The following is a 15,624-nucleotide window of genomic DNA, read 5'->3' as shown; positions in this document are numbered from 1 at the left end:
AGAGATGGGGTTTCACCATGTTGGCCAGGCTGATCTCAAACTCCTGACCTCAGGTGATCCACCCGCCTTGGCCTCCCAAAGTGCTGGGATTACAGGCCTCATTTTCTCTTCTTATAAGGACACCAGTTCCATGGGATGAGGGCTCACCCCCATGACCTCATTTAAAGACCCTGTCTTCAAATACAGTCACATGGTGAGGTCCTGGGTGTTAGGTCTGCAACATATGGATCTGGGGAGACACCAGCCCATGACACCCCCATAGGGTCTTTGGCGCTGGAGTGGCCCCAGGCCTGCCTTCTCACCTGGCTGCATCAGGCAACTCTGGCTGGCAGCACTTCCAGACTCTCATTCCAGAACCATGCCAGGGAAATAACAGAATGTGTTGAGACTCTTACTTGTGATAGCAGCCGGCTACGTGTGGTGGCCCATGCCTGTGGACTTTGGGAGGCTGAGGCAGGAGGATCGCTTAGGCCAGGAGTTTGAGACCAGCTTGGGCAACAAAGTGAGACCTCATCTCTGCCAAAAATTTTAAAATTAGCCATGTATGGTGGCACACACCTGTGGTCCCAGCTACTCGGGAGGCTGAGGCGGGAGGATCACTTGAGCCCAGGAATCTGAGGCTGTATGGTCTGTGATCTAGCCACTCTGCTCCAGCCTCAGTGTCAGCGCAAGACCCTGTCTCTAATACAAGGAAAGATAGCAGCATTAGGCACTTGATGCTTCCCCTGGGGCTGTATCCAGGAATCTCAAACTATCAGAGGCATTTGAACCAGAGCAACTCCATCTTGAATAGGAGCTGGATAAAGTAAGGCTGAAACCTACTAGGCTGCATTCCCAGGTGGTCAGGCATTCTAAGTCACAGGATGAGATAGGAGGTTGGCATAAAGACCTTGCTGATAAAACAGCTTGCAGTAAAGAGGCCGGCTAAAACCCACCAAAGCCAACATGGCGATGAGAGTCACTTCTGGTCACCCTCATTGCTACACTCCCACCACACTCTGTCCATGGAGGTAGCTGTTCTTTCACAACTTTACTTAATAAGCTTGATTTTGCTTTGCACTGTGGACTCACCCTGAATTCTTTCTTGCATGAGATCCTCCCGCCTCATGACTTTTTACGAATGCTATGGCAACACCAAGAAGTTACCCTATATGGTGTAAAAAGGGGAGGCATGAATAATCCACCCCTTGTTTACCATATCATCAAGAAATAACCATAAAAATGGGCACCCAGTAGTCCTTGGGGCTGCTCTGTCTATGGAGTAGTCATTCTTTTATTCCTCTACTTTGTTTTTGAGATAGAGTTTCACTCTTGTTGCCCAGGCCAGAGTGCAGTGGCGTGATCTCCGCTTACTGCAACCTCTGCCTCCTGGGTTCAAGCACTCTCCTGCCTCAGCCTCCCAAGTAGCTGGGATTACAGGTACCCGCCACCACGCCTGGCTAATTTTTTGTTTTTTTTTTTTAGTAGAGACAGAGTTTCACCATGTGGCTAGGCTGATCTCCAACTCCTGACCTCAAGTGATCCACCCCCCTTGTCCTCCCAAAGTGCTGGGATTACAGGCGTGAGCCACTGCGCTGGCCTATTTCTCTACTTTCTTAATAAACTTGCTTTAGCTTTATTCTAATGGACTCACCCTGAATTCTTTCTTGAACGAGATCCAAAAAACCTCCTTTGAAGTCTGGAACTGGATTCCTTTCTGGAAACAAAACCACCCTTGCTGCACCCTCCATGAAATCTCACAGCATCTCAGTGGAAATTTAGGTGAGCATCCAATTAGTAGGCCAAAAATGGTCCTGGAGAACCAGACTCCCAAGCACCCCCCATCTTCTACCTCTTTACTGGATGCCACAGGGTTTGTCAAAAAAGGTAGAAATTGGATGCAAAGCCAGCGGGATGGGTGGGCAGTGGAGTCCTGCTTTATCTCCAAGGGGGACTGGCCACCTGGCTCAGGCTGCCCAGGATGTGGACAACCTGGACCCTGTAGATTAAACCCGATGCTAGAGGTGCCAAGCCATGAGTGCCCAGGAGAAACATCAGGAGGAAACAGCGCTCTTACGTTTCTTCCCACATCAGTTCTGGGTCCCACTAAAGCTCCTGGAATGATTGATTTTGGTTTGACACTATTGTTGTCTGAGGTGTTCGAACCACAGCAACTCCATCTTGAGTAAGGCCAAGGAAAATGAGGCTGGGACTTGCTTAGCTGCATTCCCAGAAACTGAGGCGTTCCTAGCCTCTAGATGTTTACGGTTAAGAGAACATAGTGATAACGTTTACTAAACAGACCCAGACTTGGGAGTGTCCTGATATTCTGAGATATCTATCTATCATCTATCAATCTATCTATCTATCTACGTATTTTTTTCTGAGATGGAGTCTAGCTCTGTCGCCCAATCTGTAGTGCAGTGGCGCAATCCTGGCTCACTGCAACCTCTGCCTCCTGGATTCAAGTCATTCTCCTGCCTCAGCCTCTTGAGTAGCTGGGATTATAGGGGACCGCCACCAGGCCCAGCTAATATTTTTGTATCTTTAGTAGAGACAGGGTTTCACCATGCTGGCCAGGTTGATCTCAAACTCCTGACCTCATGATCCACCCGTCTCAGCCTCTCAAAGTGCTGTTATTACAAGCGTGAGCCACCGTGCCTGGCCCACTGATATACTTTTATTTATTTTTTGAGACGTGGTCTCACTCTGTTGCCCAGGCTGGAGTGCAGTGGAGCAACCTCAGCTCACTGTAACCTCCACCTCCCAGATTCAATCAATTCTTCTGCTTCTACCTCCGAAGTAGCTGATACTACAGCATATGCTACCACGTCTGGCTAATTTTCATGTGTTTAGTAGTTACAGAGTTTTGCCATATTGGCCAGGCTGGTCTTGATCTCCTGGGCTCAGGTGATCCTCCCGCCTCGGCCTCCCAAAGTGCTGGGATTACAGGCTTGAGCCACTGCACCTGGCCCTGATATCTTGAGAACAGAAGCACCCCTAATTTTGCTTTAAAGATAATAATATCGATTCTTGCAAAAGATAGTAATTAAGAAAATTAATCCTTTATCACAAACTCTTGTAGCAGAGCACATTTCTCCATGTTTTTTTTTATCCTACATATAAACAAGTATTGTACCTAGGCGGATGCATCCCTCCTCTTAATTTCGGGACCTCCCTACTCTGTCTATGGAGGTAGCTGTTGTTTCACCACTTTACTTAATAAACCTGATTGTGCTTTGCACCGTAGACCCACCCTGAATTCTTTCTTGCGTGAGATCCAAGAACCCTCTCTTGGGGTCTGGATCGAGACTCCTTTCCTGTAACATCGTCAGCTTGCCAGTGAGGATGGCGGCATGGGAGGAAATGGATGTGTGTGAGCAGGGCAGGCTCCTGGCTGAGAACACAGCACGGCCCGCCTCAGACACTGTGACTCAGGTACACACGAAACGCAGAAGGAGAACCCTTGGGGGCACAGGGGAGACCCTTCCTCTCTGAGCACCATGAAGTTGCATCAAACCTGGAAACTTCTGGCAACCCATCAGGTGACCCAAAACATAGAGAGCTTGAGCTGAATCCGAGGTCCCAGGAAAACAATGTTCTGGGACTTTTACCAGAAGTCCAAGTATTTGAATGCAAAATAATTCTGTGTGGCCAGGTGCATTGGCTCACATCTATAATCCCAGCAATTTGGGAGGCTGAGGCAGGTGGATCATCTGAGGTTAGAAGTTCAAGAACAGCCTAGCCAACGTGGTGAAACCCTGTCTCTACTAAAAATACAAAAATTAGGTAGGCGTGATGGTGTGCATCTGTAGTCCCAGCTACTTGGGAGGCTGAGGCAGGAGAATCACTTGAACCCAAGAGGCGGAGGTTGCAGTGAACTGAGATCGCTCCACCGCACTCCAGCCTGGGCAACAAGAATGAAACTCTATCTCAAAAAAAGAAAAAAAAAAATTCTGTACTCCTGGAACTACAAGCCATTTATGTTAAATGTGCGGAAATCTATTCTTTGCCCTAAAGGGCAAAGAATGTTTTTCCACATTCAGGCTGGTACCTTTTTAAGGGCAGAGCCTGTTTTGTGTTGTCTTTGTTCTCCTTGGCACATGCTAGACACTTGTAGAGCTTTTAAAAATCCATTGCCCCAGATAATGAAGTAATTAGTAGTGGTAGGGCCCAGGCGATGGCAATTTTAAAAGAGGATTCTGACCAGCAGGCAGAGCTGGAAACCATCCCACCAGAGTCCCTGACTTTAACAAGGACTCACATGAAGGGTGAGAGGAGAGGCAGCAGAGGTGAAAGGGGGCCCAGGTGAAGCTTGTGGATTGAGCAAAGCTTCTCCAGGTTTACTGTGTGTATGAACCCTCTGGGCTCTTGTTGAAGTCATTCACAAGGTCTGGGGTGGGGCCTGGAGGGGGTCTGCATTTCTGACACATGCTCAAGAAGCATCAGTGCTGCTGGTCTGAGGACCACACTATAATTCCAGCTGGATTTATAGTGAAATGCATATACATTTATATCTGCTCCCTCCAGAAAATGTAGCAATTCACCAGTTAAGAAATGAAATGTGTGTGTGTTTTCATATGAACATAAAGAACAGAAAAGACTACAGTAGATGAGCGATGTTGACAAAACTTTGGAAGATGGAAAACAGAGACTACCATTTCTGGGGAGACTACTGCTGTGGTCTCAATGTCTGTGTCTTCCCCCAAATTCATATGCTTGAATTCCTCTCCCTCAAGGTGATGCTGTTAGGTGAAGAGACCTTTGGGAGGTGATTAGTTCATGAGGGTGGGGCCCTTACAAACGAGATTAGTGCCTTTATAGAAGGTATTCCAGAGAGTTCTTCCACCCCTTCCACCATGTGAGGACATGGCTCTGAAACTCAGGCCCATTAAAAGAATTAAATGTAATCACAGATTGTAGAATATTTCCCCTCCCCCACACTTTAGCACTACACTGAGAGGGCTCCAGTATAATAACAGTGGATTAGCACTGAAAGAGCTACAAATCATAGACTTGCTCTAAGGAGAAATAGACAGGGAAGCCTGAAGTCAAGAGACTAGACAAAAGCAAGGACATTTGAGGAGTTTGAAGCTCCTAGCACCTTGAAATACAACAAACATTAAACAGAACCTCAATCTTAGCAAGATTAACAGAAACCTCACACTAATGGCTCATTTTTCTCAGATCATATTACCCAATATGGCATGTATGGCTGTCAACAAAAAATTACAAGGTATACCAAAAGGCAACAGACCACACTCTGAAAACACAAACTGATGATCAGAACCAGACTCAGATAGGACACAGATAGGGAATTTAAAATAAGTATGACTAATATGTTGAGGGCTCAAATGGAAAAAAATTGGTATGTAAGAACAGATGGATAAAGTAAGCAGACAAATGGAAACTCTATGAAGGAATCAGAAGGACATGCTAGAAATAAAAATTACAGAATAGAAATGAAGGATGCCTTCAATAAATTCATCAGTAGACTGCATATGGCCAAGGAATCAGTGAGCTTGAATACAGATTCATATAATGTCCCAAACTGAAATGCAAAGAGAAAAAATAATTTAAAAAAAATCAGAATCCAGAATCTACAAGGAGCTCAAACAAATTTACAAGGAAGAAAACCAAACAACCCCATTAAAAAGTGGGCAAAGGATGTGAACAGACACTTCTCCAAAGAAGACATTCATGCAGCCAACAAACATGAAACAAAGCTCAACATCACTGATCATTAGAGAAGTGCAAATCAAAACCACAGTGAGATGCCATCTCATGCCAGTCAGAATGGCTATTATTAAAAAGTCAGGAAACAACAGATGCTGATGAGGTTGTGGAGAAATAGCAACGCTTTTACACTGTTGGTAGGAATGTAAATTAGTTCTACCATTGTGGAGACAGTGTGGCGATTCCTCAAAGACACAGAACCAGAATACCATTTGACCCAGGAATCCAATTACTGGGTATATACCCAAAGGAATGTAAATTATTCTATTACAAAGATATATACATGCATATGTTCATTTCAGCACTGTTCACAATAGCAAAGACATGGAATCAACCCAAATGCCCACCAATGTTAGACTGCATTAAGAAAATGTGGTACATATACACCATGGAATATTATGGAGCCATAAAAAGGAATGAGATCATATCCTTTGCAGGGCCATGGATGAAGACGGAAGCCATTATCCTGAGCAAACTAATGCAGGAACAGAAAACCAAACACTGCATGTTTTCACTCACAAGTGGGAGTTGAACAATGAAAACATATAGACACAGGGAGGGGAACAACACACACTGGGGCCTGTTGGGTGTTGGGGTAGGTGGAGGGAGAGCATTAGGAAAAATAGCTAATGCATGCCAGGCTTCATACCTAGGTGATGGATTGATAGGTGCAGCAAACCACCATGGCACATGTTTACCTATGGAACAAACTTGCACATCCTGCACATGTACCCCAGAACTAAAAATAAAAATAAAAATAAATCAGAGCAGAACAGCCAAGAAACAGTGGATAATATCAAAAATGTGTAAGGGATACTTGGATAAGAAGAGGGAGAAGAAAAGAGAAGAAAGCAAAAGAAATATTTCAAGTAGTAACGACCAAGAATTTTGCAAAATGAATGACACAAATCCAGGAAGTTCAGAGAATGACAAACAGGATAAAAAACAAAACGCCTTGAGGCATATCCTGTCCAGCTGCAGAAAACCGAAGATAAGGAGAAAAATCTCAAAAGGAGTCAAAAAGGGGAAATACCCTATCTTATCTGTAAGTGAATAATGATAAGAATTACTGCAGACATCTCATCAGAAACCATATGAGCAAGAAGGAAGTAGAGTAAAATATTGACCGAAAAAACCACTGACTTAGCATAGAATTCTGTGAAGTGAAGTAGTCCTCAAACATGAAGGAGAAATAATGACTTTCTAAGATAAGCAAAAATGGAGAGAATTCATAGCAGACTTGTTCTGCAAGAAATGTTAAAAGGTTTTTAGCAGAAGAAAAATGACATAAAGAAAAGGAGAACAATGGAGAAATAAGTAAGAGTAAAATAAGATCTTTTTCAAAATTCTTAATGGGTCTAAAAGATAACTGTTTTTAAAGTAGTAACAGTAACGATATAGTAGGTAATTATAGCATATGGATCAGTGAAGTGATTGGCAGCCATCTGAGTCAGGAAGGAGGAATTGGGAATTCTGTTACAAGGTATCTTAACTACATGTAAAACAGTAAAGTGTTATTTGACGGTGAACTTGGATTAGCTAAAAATGCGCTTTCTAAGTTCTAGGATAACCACTGAAAATATTTAAATAGAAATATAGTTGATATGCTAAGAGAGAACATAAAATGCTCACTTAAAACCTGAGAAGTTGGCTGGGTCAGTAGCTCACACAGAAGGCTGAGGCTGGAGGATCCCTTGAGACCAGGAGTTTGAGACCAGCCTGGTAACATATTGAGGCTGTGTCTCTACAAAAAATACAAAAATTAGGCCAGGTGCGGTGGCTCATGCCTGTAATCCTAGCACTTTGGGAGGCTGAGGCGGGTAGATCACCTGAGGTCGGGAGTTCGAGACCAGCCTGACCAACATGGAGATTCCCCATCTCTACAAAAAATACAAAATTAGCTGGGTGTGGTGGCACATGCCTGTAATTCCAGCTACTTGGGAGGCTGAGGCAGGAGAATCACTTGAACCTGGGAGGCAGAGGTTGAGGTGGGCTGAGATCACGACACTGTACTCCAACCTAGGCAACAAGAGTGAAACTCTGTCTCAAAAAACATAAATAAGTAAAAAATTAAAAAATTAGGCAGGTTAGGTGTTGTGTGCCTGTAGTCCTAGCTACTTGGGAGGCTAAGGTGGGAGGATGGCTTGAGTCCAGGAGGTTGAGGCTGCAGTGAGCTATGATGGCACCAATGCACTCCAACCTGGGTGACAGAGTGAGCCCCTGTCTCAAAAAATAAAGAAAGAAAAGAAAAGAAAAGAAAAAAGAAAAGAACAACGAAACACCTGAAAGGTCACAAAACGAGGCTGGGGGAAGATAGCTTTGTATTTTTTCAGAGAAGGACAAGTAGATCTAAGGAACAAAACAGATATTGGGTTCAGATCTCGAATCATGATTATTTGGAAATGTTGATATATAAGAAACTTGGCATTGCAGATCAGTGGGAAAAAGATCAGCTGCAAAAACAACTGGATATTTCTTTGGAAATAAATTTAACTGGATTTCTCCCATAAGCCATTCACATAAACAAATACCTATACTTTAATGTAAAATCTTATTGCTAGCATTTCCTATGATGTATTGATCTATATATAGATCATCCCAAATTTATGATGGCTCGACCTACAATTCTTTGACTTTACAATGGTGCAAAGTGATAGGCATTTAGTAAAAACTCTTTCGAGTACCCAAATAACCATTTTGTTTTTCACTTTCAGTATGGCCGATATCCAATAAATGCCAAGATATTTTCCACACTTTATTAGAAAATAGGTTTCCTGTGAGATGATTTTGCCCAACTGTAGGCTAGTGTAAGTGTTTTGAGCATGTTTAAGATATGCCAAGCTACTCTGGGATGTTCAGCAGGCATACTAAATGCATTTTTTTTTTTTTTTAGGCGGAGTTTTACTCTTGTCGCCCAGGCTGGAGTGCAATGATATGACCTCAGCTCACTGCAGCCTCTGCCTCCTGGGTTCAAGCAAGTCTCCTGTCTCAGCCTCTCAAATAGCTGGGATTACAGGTGCCTGCCACCATGCCTGGCTAATTTTTGTGTTTTTTAGTAGAGACAGAGTTTCAGCATGTTGGCCAGGCTGGGGGTCCTGAACTCCTGACCTTAGGTGATCCACCCACCTCACCCTCCCAAAGTGCTTGGTAACAACCACCACACCCAGCCTACTAAATGCATTTTTGACTCACAGATTTTCAACTTATATGTGAAAATATGTGAGTTCATCAGGATATAACCCTACCATAAGTCAAGGAGTATCTGTATATATATTTGTCTGAAATTTTCAAGAAATCTAATTTATAATTTAAAAACATTTACAGGCTTAACATTACAGAAGGATGAAACCTGAGTGCCTAATGGTGGAAGAGCTGAGAAGGAGAGAGACAGTTTTCTCTGCAGAACACCAGAAGGGCTCAGAAAATAGAAGCATTTTGTATTGCAGGAGGTGGTGTGCAGGGCAGGACTGAGGCCAGCAGATGAGTGGAGGAAATGTAAAAGGAGCAGGTAAGCTACCTGATTCCCTCCCCAACCCTGATAGGAGAAGGTAGGTTTACTCACCAGAAAATTATGGGGACAACAGGTATGGGGATAAGGTGCCATCTGAAAGGGTAGGTGATTAAAATGTTGGAAGAACAGGATTCAGAAGTAGGGAGGGGCAGGCTGGAGGACTATTTTTTATTTTAAGCCATGTGATAGTATTTGATGTTTTATTTCTATTTTTATTTTTAGACAAGGTCTCACTCTGTTGCTTAGGCTAGAGTACAGTAGCATAGTACTCTATGCATACAGTATATACATAGCATATGGTATAGCTCACTGTAGTACTATGTATGTATACACTATGTATATACTGTATGCATACATATATACATATACTGTATATACATAGCATACAGTATAGCTCACTGTAGCCTCGACTTCCCAGGCTCAGGTGATCCTCTCACCTCAGCCTCCTGAGTAACTGGGACTACAGGTGTGTGCCACCGCACATGGCTAATTTTTTGCATTTTTTTGGTAGAAACAGGGTTTTGCCATGTTGCCCAGGCTGGTCTCAAACTCCTGAGCTCAGGTGATCCAACTGTCTTGGCCTCCCAAAGTGCTGGGATTACAGGCAGGAGCCACCACACCTAGCTGTGTTTGACTTTTGTAAACCAAGTACACATATTGTTTAGATAAAAATATGAAGCAAACTTAAAGAAAACAACCACAACCTAAAATTAAGTCTCTTCTGGATGTGGTCACTGAAATGGCTTTCTACACCATGGTCCAGAATGAAGACTAGGAAGCAGCTTCCCTGGGAGCCCATAGTCTCTCCAGGGGAAAGTCTTGTCCCTCAAATCTGCAGGTATCACACCCTGCCATGTCAGTGGGGCCAGGCCTCAGGGAGAATAGGTATTTTGTCCAGGGAATAAAGGGTATTCCCCTTGTAATGACTTCACTATTTCTCCTCAACTTAGTTCTTCTCTCATTTTCCCCCCAAATGCAATAAACTATCATTTACCCTGCACTTGCTTCAGGCTACACTATTTATAACAATGGAAGCAGCATTTTTAGCTTGTCACCTTTCTCCAAAGGAGCACGGATTGTCTCTAAACCTTTAGTGTGCATACTGTGTACCTGGGAACCTAGTTAAAATGCTAGGTCTGGAGTGGGGCTGCTGCAGGGGAGCTGCTGCAAGGGAGTCTAATGCTGGTCCCTGGAATATACTCTGAGTAGCAAAAGGACATGAGGCAACTTTTTGAGGGTGATGGAAATGCTCTAAGTCTTGATTGTGGTTATGTGGAATGTATACATTGATCAAAACTCAATGAGATTATTGCATATAAATTATACCTCAATAAAGTTGAGTTTAAAGGAAAAAACCCATTCTAGATGAATTACAGACGTAAATGTGAAAGATGAAACAATAAGGCTTTTAGAAGGAAACGTAAGCCTTGGGATAGGTGAATGCTTCTTAAACAGGACTCAAAACAAATTAACTATAAGAAAAAATACACACATGAATTGGTCTGCATTAAAATTAAGAACTTCTGTTCATCAACAGATTATTTAGAGAGTAAAAAGGTGAGTCATAAACTGAAATAAAAAAACTGCAATACATATATCTGACAAAGAATTTTATGTCTATCACACTTAAAAAACTACTACAATTCAATAAGAAAAAGACAACCCAATAGAAAAATGGGCAAAACACTTAAACAGGCACTTTGCAAAGGAGGCTAACTAAAATGGCCAATAAACACATGAAAATACACCCTAATTAGTCATAAGCAAAATGCAAATTAAAGCCACAAAATTATTTGTTTTGACTAAACGCCTTCCAGAATGGCTAAAATTAAGAGATAGATAATACTGTGTGTGAGTAAGAGTGAGGAGCAATTTGAACTGTCGTCCATTACTAATGGGAGTATAGATTGAAACAACATCCTTGAAAAACTATTTGGTAGTATTTATTGGAGCAGAATAGAAACATATTCTAAGATCCAGGAAATCCACTTTTGAATGGCCAAACACAGGTTTCCAAAAGACACATAAGAATGAATGCTTGGCTGGGCATGGTGGCTAATGCCTTTAATCTTAGCACTTTGGGAGGTCAAGGCAGGAGGATCACCTGAGCCCAGGAGGTTGAGACCAGCCTGGGCAACATAATGAGACCCCCCCCACCGCAACTCTAACAAAAAAAAAAAAAAAAAAAAAAAAAAAAAAGAAGAAGAGGAATGAATGTTTATGGCCGCATTATTCATTGTAGCCAAAAATTGGAAACAACTCAAATATCCATCAATAGTAGTACAAATAAAATGTTATACTACTTATTGGCAATAAAAAATGAATTGTTGGCAATAAAAAATGAAGGCACTACTGCTGCAAGCAACAACATGGATTAAGCTAGGGTTGCCAGAAGAAATAGAGGACAATCAATTACATTTAAATTTTGAATTAAAAACAGATGATTTTTTTTTATTTGAGAGAGTCTCACTTTGTTGCCCAAGCCAGACTGGAGTGAAGCGACATGATCTCCGCTCACTGCAACTTTTACCTCCTGGGTTCAATCAATTCTCCTGCTTCAGCCTCCTGAGTAGCTGGAATTACAGGCACCCATCACCATGCCAGACTTTTTTTATTTTTAGTAGAGACAGGGTTTCACCATGTTGGCCAGGCTGGTCTCGAACACCCAGCCTCATGTGATCTGCACTCCTAAGATGCAGTACATCCACTCTTGAGTGGCCAAACACGTTTCCAAATGACACAAAAGAATGCATGTTTGGCCGGGCATGGCGGCTCATGCCTTTAGTCTCAGTACTTTGGGAGGCCAAGGCAGGAGGATTATCTGAGCCCAGGAGGTCGAGGCCAACCTGGGCAACATAGTGAGACACCCCCCCCAAAAAAAAAGACGATGAAGAAGAAGGAAGAAGAAGAAGAAGGAGGAGGAGGAGGAGGAGGCGGGGGAGGAGGAGGAGGAGGGGAGGAGGAGGACGAGGAGGAATGCTTGTAGCAGCATTATTCATTGTAGCTAAAAATTGGAAACAACTCAACTTGTTGGGATTACAGATGTGAGCCACCGCACCCAGCACAAATAATTTTTTTTTAGCACAAGAATGTCCTATCCAATATTTGGGATGTACTTATACTAAAAAAATCTTATGCTATTCAATGTTATTATTATTATTATATTACAATATTATGTTTTAGCTGGTCATGTTCTGTTCCTTGAACTGGGTGTCACTGGGGGACATGGGTGTGTTCACTTTGTGAAAACCCACTGAGCTACACACTGAGGATGTGTGTGTGTCTCTTGTGTGCACACGATACTTCAATACAAAGTTTATCTAAAATCAAAATGAAACTATTCCTGGCCCGTGTCCCATTAAAGGAGGGCCTGCCTCTTGCCTTGAGGGTCCCATCTGTTGTGGTCTCTGCTGCCTGTGATCTCTGTAACTCGTGCATCCATCCTGCTTGCAGCCGCTGCTCAGAACGCCCCGGCGGCGCACCCTTACCCACAGGACAGCATCTGTCCTCCTTGGCACAGCACCCCAGGGCTCCTGTGGCCTCCCCTGCCCCATTTCCACATCCTCACATCTTTTTTCCAGTGCTGACAGTAACCACACCACCACAGCTCTGTGCCTGCCGCTTCGCCGACTGCCCTGCCAGGCAAAAACCTATTTATTTTCCCAGTCTCATTTCAGCTTCTGTCAGCTCTGGGAGGTCTTTCCTGACTCCTTCAGGCAGACCTGTCTGTTTCTCTCCCCAAAGTCTGTCTTCATTTCAAGCAACCGTTATAGCAATTCCATTACTTCGCAACTGACTGTTTATACGTCTGTCTCCTCCTCAGACGACAGGCTTGCTGGGGTGGGGACCCTGTCTTTCTTTTTATCCCTAGCAACTCACAGAGTGTCTGCGCATGGTAGACTCTGGGTAGGTGTTAAGTGGGTCATGACAGTAATGGGTGTTAATGAATGGGGACTGGCAGAGAGGTTTAAGGGCTTTGTAAAGGGTTCACACTTAATTTTAGAATTGGAGATTGCAAAAACCCTGTCTCTACAAACAAAACAAAAACCAAAAATTAGCTGGACATGGTGGCGTATGTCTGTAGTCCCAGTTACTCAGGAGGCTGTATTGAGAGGATCACTTGAGCCTGGGAGGTGGAGGCTGCAGGGAGCCATGATCCTATCTTTGCATTCCAGTTTGGGAGACAGAGCGAGACTTCATCTAAAAAAAATTAAAAAAAAATTTTTTTTTTAAAAGGCCTGGTGCAGTGGCTCACACCTGTAATCCCAGTACTTTGGGAGGCCGAGGCAGGTAGATCACCTGAGGTCAGGAGTTCAAGACCAGCCTGGCTAACATGGTGAACCCCATTTCTACTAAAAATACAAAAAGTTAGCTGGGCCTGGTGGCGTACACCTGTAATCCCAGGTACTTGGGAGGCTGAGGCAGGAGGATCACTTGAAACCGAGAGGCGGAGGTTGCAGTGAGCCAAGGTGGTGCCATTGCACTCCAGCTTGGACAACAATAGTGGAAGTCCATCTCAAAAAAAAAAAAAAAAAAAAGGAAAAAAGAAAGAATTGGAAAGGGTGCTCTCAGTCACTCTGCTAATGAGTGGCCAGTGTCTTATTTAATTTCCCTGGAGAAGGGTGCTGGTCCTATCCTCATGGCACGGATAGGAAGAGAAGTGCTGAGCAACTCAATGGCTCCTCCAAGGCCACATGGCCAGCACGTAGCAGACCACACTCATGGCACTGGCTGTTCTGTGAATCACAGCGGACACTGAATCACTAAAATACCTTCCTGGGACAGCAAGTCAACAGAGGAAGTGCCCACTCTGCCCCAGGCCACCTTTTGACTCAGGCAACCTTTCTGGTACCTGTCAAATCAGCCCCTGTGGGTGGACACCCCCTCTCCCATGAAATGGCCCATCGGGAACGGGGTAACACCTCAGATACCTAAACACAGCATTCAGCTCCGTCCAGAGACTCTCAACTCCTGCCCGAGATTTTCAGGTTTTAAACAAAACAAAAATCTGATTCACTGTTTCCAGTCCTACAGGAAACTCAAGTCCTTTATTTATCTGCCACTAAAAAAAGAAGAAGAAAAAAAATAATTGTCAAACCAGAAAAAAAAGCCCTTTATGTCTTACAAGGGTTTTGAATGCATCTCAATTCATACAGCACCAAACACTGTTCATGACAGAGGCTCCAGGTTGAAGCCCAGACTAAAGGACAGAGGGAAATGAAACGCATTACAATAAAACACACACGCTAATAAATAAGGGTCTGGGTAATGAATCCAGCTCAGAATATACCACTGGCAAGAAGAAATGCCCCAAAGCTTTGCTTAAACCAAATAATAGAGCAACAGATGGCCCCTCTGGGTCTCTGGGAAAAGTTAATAGATACAGGAGGCTGCAGAGAGAGGCTCTGTTTGGGATTTGGGCAGAAAACACAGGGCATTAACAACATTCAAGGTGAAAGACAAAGGGCTTGTAGATTTAGGGACAGGGACATTTTCATCAGATAACAAAACGATATGTCTGGATATCTCCGCTGGGTTCTCACAGGCTTTGGGACATGTCCCCACTCCAGAAATTAATCAGGGCTGTGCTCTGCAGCATGCCAGGGAGACCGACTGCTCCTGGCTGCCCAACTGGAGAACTAATTTAACTCCAGAGATTTGGATAACAAGAAGGAACCCTTAAGGGAGTTAAAAATTTACTTTGGCAAGATTTTTGTCCCCATCCATTGTACAGAAGTGGTGGGAACAGTAGGTGGGAACTCGAAGCTCTGGGTTCTGTGGTGCAAGACCCTCTGGTCACTGATTAGCTGAGTGACCCTGAAGAAACCTTCCAGGCTGTCACCTGTCTGGGGGTGTTAAGAATGCTGGGATCCATGGACACAGGGAGGGGAACATCGCACATCGGGGCCTATTGCGGGGTGGAGCGCAAGGGAAGAGAGAGCATTAGGATACATACCTAATGCATGCAGGGTTTAAAACCTAGATGACAGGGCCAGGTGCAGTGGCTCACGCCTGTAATCCCAGCACTTTGGGAGGCCGAGGTGGGTGGATCATGAGGTTGGGAGGTCAAGATCATCATGGCCAACATGGTGAAACCCCGTCCCTACTAAAAATACAAAAAAATTAGCTGGGCATGGTGGCGGGTGCCTGTAATCCCAGCTACTCAGGGGGCTGAGGCAGGAAAATCACTTGAACCAGGGAATTGGAGGTTGCAGTGAGCCAAGAATCCGCCACTGCACTCCAGCCTGAGGACAGAGCAACACTCAGTCTCAAAAAACAAAAACAAAACAAAACGAAAAACTAGATGACGGGCTGATGGGTGCAGCAAACCACCATGACACATGTATGCCTATATAACAAACTTGCACATTCTACACATGTATCCTAGAACTTAAAGA

The 15,624-nt window shown here is 43.8% G+C and overlaps 1 protein-coding gene across 3 annotated transcripts in view; it reads right to left on the bottom strand.

Moving 5' to 3' along the window:
• The window catches only part of CARD11 (caspase recruitment domain family member 11), a 148,317-nt gene that overhangs the window by 119,964 nt on the left and 12,729 nt on the right, over positions 1-15,624 (bottom strand). The window lies entirely within an intron of this gene.

The sequence above is a fragment of the Cebus imitator genome, unplaced genomic scaffold, assembly GCF_001604975.1.
Source record: "Cebus imitator isolate Cc_AM_T3 unplaced genomic scaffold, Cebus_imitator-1.0 Scaffold82, whole genome shotgun sequence".
Lineage (NCBI taxonomy): Eukaryota > Metazoa > Chordata > Mammalia > Primates > Cebidae > Cebus > Cebus imitator.
The sequence above is the reverse complement of the archived record's forward strand: the minus strand, read 5'-3'. Positions and strand labels throughout refer to the sequence as shown.